At 47.6% G+C, this 6,000-nt stretch overlaps 1 pseudogene; it reads right to left on the reverse strand.

The window, feature by feature from the left end:
- LOC103599976 overlaps positions 1–781 on the reverse strand; it is an 87,706-nt pseudogene extending 86,925 nt beyond the window's left edge.
- Between the last annotated feature and the right edge of the window lie 5,219 nt (positions 782–6,000).

Here is a 6,000-nt window from a genome sequence, read left to right on the forward strand (position 1 = left end):
TCCTATTCACAGGACACCGTCCTTAAAAGTTTGTCACACCTCCTTCACTCCAAAGAAAATGTGACCAACATCCAGTGCCCCAATCTCCTTCCTAGAAATCACTGTCCTGGAAACAAGGTTGTGTATCAACTTCTGTAAATTCAAACCAGGAGCGCTAGGCAGACTGCACAGGGCGGGAGGGACCAGAAACGTGACGTCCTGAAGAGACATCGAGACACCCACGACCACAGCAGCCACAGAGTGACAGTCTGCACATACCTCACAATCCCAGATTCACCTCTGGGATCTGGGGCATCACAGCAATGTCCACACGCTCACGTTACAGATGGTGAAGTGAACGTCCCATAGGTCGGTACCAGGTTCCTGATGGCGGAGCTGGAACGTGACCTCCCCACACCTCCCAGGCTCGCTGTCTTCACACACCGCCACCCACGTTCCCGTCGCCACCTTGGACCTGAGCCCCCGTCCTAAGACATCTGGAACCGGCTTCTGCACACCCGGCAGCGCCGTCCTCTGACGGAGCCTTCTGGAAAGGGCAGCCCGGGAGCCCCCTCCCCGACCCGGCCCAGCCCAGGTCCGCGCTCGCGCCGCACGTCAGGCCCCGCCCCCGGCCCACGGCGCTTCTGCCCCCCAAGTTCCGGGACACTGTCCCGCTCCCCAGGGCCCCCGAGGCCCGCGGGGTTCCTCTTTCACCCTCCACCCACCTTCGAGGACGCACAATCCACGGGCAGGATCTGAGGAGCAGCGTCCGGCGACCGCAACATCCGGGATTTGCAGGCAAAAGATGGCGGTGTGGGAGGAGCCGCACGTGCGCAGAAGAAAAGAGGAAAAGCTCATCCCATAGTACTGCGCTGGTGTCGTCACTGCGGACGGAAACTACATTTCCCAGATGGCAGAGCGAGCGGAGGCCCGCAAGTACAGAAGGAACTTGGAGCAGCTGTTTAGTCCTTCTGGGCTCGTGACGTCACTGGAGGGCGAGACTACATTTCCCACAAGCCTCTGCCATCATCCTTTAGGGACCGAAGGAGATTTTATTTGCTCAGCAGGGATTCTTGCTACCAGGAGAACAGCACCTGATGGATCAAGACTGGTATCTTTCCACGTTATTACGAGGTAGAATTCTGATTCTTTACTAAATCCTGGTTTGACAACCTGAGGCATTGTGAGAATAATGGGGAAATTCGAATGTGGGCCAATTACCGCATGATATTAATAAGTAATTTCACTTTTTTTCAGTTGTCATATAGGTATTGCTATTAAAGAACCCATGTTTATTTTTGCAGGTGCATTTTAGAGTATGGAAAAATCATGCGTCTATTTTACTGTAAATGGTTAAACAAATGAGAAATTAATATTGTAGCTCTCTTCCAAGCCATTGGAAAATGTTTGTTCTCATCCAATAAACTAATTTGTCTTCAATGGATTGTACCACACAGTTGGAAAAACTTTGTCCCTCTCTCCTAGATAAACAAGTTATTCTTACGGTGTATTGACATGACCCTATTAAATTCTAAATTTTAATCCTACGGCCATTGTAGGGCAATGAGCCATGTATTTACCACCTGAAACAGACTAATACTAACCAGACTCATAGTAACTCAGCTAACCTGAGGCCTTGGCTTCTGTCTCATGTTGAGAACACCCCCTTTCTCCTGGGTCTCCCTATATTCTTACTAGATACCACTTCCTTTGCAGCTAGGGCACTTGATACAGTGTGTTTCAGATTAACGCCTCATGCACTTTAGGATTCATATTTTCAGTCTTGTCTGTACACAGAAGTTTTAATTCTATAAATTGGCAAGGCTGGTAATTAAGATTCAGATGGGAGTTCCAAAAGGAGGTCACCTCGATCATTCTGACCCTAGAGAATCTGGTTCATGTCTCTCCTCTAGCTTCTGGCAGTGTACTGGCAACCTGTGTCATCCCTTGGCTTGTAGAATCATCACCCTGATGTTTGCCTTCATCTTCCCATAATGTTCTCCCTGTGTGGTCTGTGCACAAATTCCCCCTATTTCTAAGGACATCAGTCATACTGGGTTAACTAATTACATCTGCTATGGCAGTATTGCAAAGTAACATCACAGTCTGCGGTGGTGTGGTTTAGGACTTTAACATATAAATTTGGGGGGAAGGGCAAACACAATTTAACTCATAACAGAAACTTATCACTGACTTTGGCAGAAGCTGTGAATGAGAGCACCTCCTCACTGAATGGAGTATAACAAGTCTCCTGTTGGTATGAACAGAGACAGCCCATCACGTTACTCTAGATTTCATGTTGGCTACTTGTATGGGTTTGCTTGGGCTGCCATACAAAACACCACAGACTGAGCAGCTTAAACAACAGAAATGTGTTTTCTCGCAGTTCTGGAGACTGGATGTTGAAGATCAAGGTGCTGCAAGATTGGGTTTCAGGGGCCGGCCCATGGCTCACTCGGGAGAGTGCGGTGCTGATAACACCAAGGCCCCGGGTTCGGATCCCATGTAGGGATGGCCGGTTCGCTCCACTGGCTGAGCGTGGTGCTGACAACACCAAGTCAAGGGTTAAGATCCCCTTGCCGGTCATCTTTTAAAAAAAAAAAAGATTGGTTTTCTCTGAGGCTCTCTCCTTGGCTGGCAGATGTTTGCCTTCTCTCTTCCTCTTCACATGGTCATCCTCTGTGCACAATCACCCCTGGTGTGTCTATGTATGTCCTAATCCCCTCTTGTTGTAAGGACAACAGTCAGATTGTTTTAGGGCCCAGACTCATTTTAACCTAACTACCTCTTTAAAGACCCTATCTCAAAATGCAGTCACCTTTTGAAGTTCCTCGGTTTAAGATTGTAAAATAATTTTTTGTGGGGGGAGAAGAGGACAGAAATTAGCCCATACAGTAGTCAGGGTGGTGTCTGTGTCATTACTAATATTTAGATAGATTATAGCTATGCCCATCCACTCAGATATCTGCCAGGCACCTCAGGCCGAGCAGGTCATATCCTGGACTCACACACACACTTTTCTTGTGGCCCCTCTCCTGGAGGTGGCACTGCTCTCTCAAGCAGAAGTTTTGTAAACCCAGATTGCCACACTTCCCATCTCCCACCTAGTGGTTGCTGCTGAATTTCTCACTAGACAAATGTCTCCTCTCTCTCTCTCTTTTTTTTTTTTTTCATACAAACTGACTGTGTTCTGAAAATGTCATGATATCCTGGTCTAACAAGATCTTGGATGGGGGTGGAGGGTTCTATTGGGCAGGACTATTTCTGGGAGGATTGGTGGCCCTGCCCTTCAGAATCTACTCTCTATGGCTTCCCTGCAACCAAGTGCCCTTGACTCAGAATCATCCCCTGTGACCTGAAAAGGACCATCTTCATTTACATAAATAGGAGCTTCCCCCTAAGCATCTCTCCTCTCCTGCTTATGCCACTCCTCACTGGTCACTTCAACCTCCAGGCCCTTCTACACTTGGAAGGTTCTGGCCCCAGAAGACTTCAGTCCTGGACATGCAGGACAATGGCGGCCAGTTGGGCAGTGGAGTTTCCACCTACAGTGTGGATGTGCTCAGGCTGGACTTCACTGGACAGTGATTACATCAGGCATGGTGGGGTGCAGAAGTCCTGAGTGCCTCTCACCATGAATTAAACATGCCCTTGGGTCCAAGAACAGAGCCTGTCTAACTGGCTCTTTCTAGAATGGGAATCTGTGCTGTGAGGACACCAGGACCTCAGTGTCACTAAACTGGTTCTCAAACTCTTTACCTGAATCTGACCTTGTCAGTATCCCCTTCTTCAGACAGCAGGAGCAGCATCTAATCACTCAGTGGAGACAGATGTCCAGATTTTATCTCCAACATCTCCTTTATCCTCACTGCCCACACCTGTGTAGTCAGCAGTTCTGCCCTAAAGAGCTTTCTTTCCATCCATAAATTTTTCAGTTCGGCAACTGTCTTTGGTGATTGGGACGATACCAATTTCCAGTTGGCCTTGCATCTAATTCTTTTTTTTTTTTTCTTGTCGGATGGCCAGTACAAGGATCAAACCGTGGACCTTGGTGTTATCAGCAAAATGCTGTAACCAACTAAGCTAACTAGCCAGCCCCTTATATTAATTCTTAACCCTAACTTCTGACACCTAATATTTAACCTCTAACCCTTTCCCTAACACACCATTATCCTCAACTCTATCCACTAAGCCTAAGCCCACATAAGCACACCCTATTACCATAATCCTTAACTCCTAACATGTTATACATATTACCTATCCCTAAACCCTACCACTTAACTCCAATTCCAACTCAAACCCCTAAACCCAACTCTTTCCTTAAACTGAAACCTAACCCTAACCTTACCCTAACCCTAAATCTAAACCTTGAACTCTAATAATAAGCCTTAACTCTAACCTCTCAATCTAACTCAACAGCAAGCCTATCCTTAACCACTAACACTAACACTAGCACTTAACCCTACCCCAATTGTAACGTTAATCTCTGACCCCAACCTACCTAACCCCTAACCACTAATCCTAACCCTACCCCCTTAAACCAACTATAACCTGTAATCCTAAACCCACCCCCTAATCCTAGTTCCAACCCCTCTCCCTAATTCAACCCAAATCCGAGCCCCAACATCAACACCAACCCTAACCCTCACTCTATCTGCGTGGTGTTGGGCTCTGGGAGTGGCATCGGTTTCCTCTTTTCCCAAGGCTCGCCTGGTGTTTTCCACACATGAGTGTCCTGTTGGCCCCACTCTCCTGCGTTCCTTCCCACCTACCTTCTGTCCTTCACCTTCACAGAACCCATTCATGCTGCATTCTTTCTGCTCTGGCCCCAGAGCAACCCTGATCCTGACATGAGCACCTGCTCGTTCACTCGGGGAGGCCTGTGCTCCTCTGCCACCTCCTTGGTTTTACATTTATTCCTGTTATTATCACCAACATGGTCATTGCCATTGTTAAAATCATCACTGTTGTAATTATTACTATTTTCATTTTTGTCATTGTTGTACAATCATCGAACACACCCTTGTGGTCAAGTTATCCTGGGTTCTAAAACTGAGTGGACATCACATTTGGGTGAAGAACTCCCAAAAGTTTAACGAAAGTGAGCTGTGGCATTGGTCCCTCAAGCTGATGTGACTTAGGATCTGGGAACAGACTCTCTAAGGAGTTAGGATTTACAACTAGCAATTGAGTAAGGGAGCACATGGGGCCAGCCCGTGGCTCAATTGGGAGAGCATAGTGCTGACAACACCAAGTCAAGGGTTACAATCCCTTACCAGTCATCTTTAAAACAACAACATTGAGTAAGGGAGTACAAAGAAGACAACTGGGCAGGACGGGATGTAACCTAAGTGATGAGGACCATAAAATAGAGTCACTGATTTCCAGGGACAGGAGACGTTATCTTGACACACATCCTTGAGATGTCTTTACAGGACAAAATCCAGAACTTTCTCAGCCCTAGGAATGTGCTGAGGAGGTGAACTGTCAAGAACACAGACTGATAGGAGCCTGGTGAGTGATAAAGGAAACTAAAAGTTGTGTCTTTGTTCATGAAGATCCTGCTTCTTTGTGCTCAGAGACACAGCCACTCAGAACAGTCAACTGGTGACTCACGCCGGCCCTTCCCCAACCCCCAGCACTTTCTTTAAAACTCCCTGCCTGTAAGCATTATTGGAGATCAGGATGTTTCTGAGCTTTAGCCACTTGGACTCCATTACTTGGCCTTGTGATTAAAGCTTAATTTCCCTCACTGCTACTCGTGCCAGTGTTCTGGCTTTAGCTGCACATCACGTGAAGTGACACAAGTGTGGTTCTATTACCCTTGCAGCTCACAGCTGGCCACATCTCAGCCCTGTGACAAGTCATCAAGACCTCTTGGAGCCTCGGTGCCCTCTATGACATGGGGTCCGTGATTCTGCTCCCATGGAGGAGGTTGAGCATCCAAGCTGCCCTGACTGTGTGACCCCAACTTGTCCCACCACAGAGAGGGGAGGTCTACTGCATGGGGACGTTCCAGGC

Source organism: Galeopterus variegatus, unplaced genomic scaffold (assembly GCF_000696425.1).
Source record: "Galeopterus variegatus unplaced genomic scaffold, G_variegatus-3.0.2 Scaffold3173, whole genome shotgun sequence".
Lineage (NCBI taxonomy): Eukaryota > Metazoa > Chordata > Mammalia > Dermoptera > Cynocephalidae > Galeopterus > Galeopterus variegatus.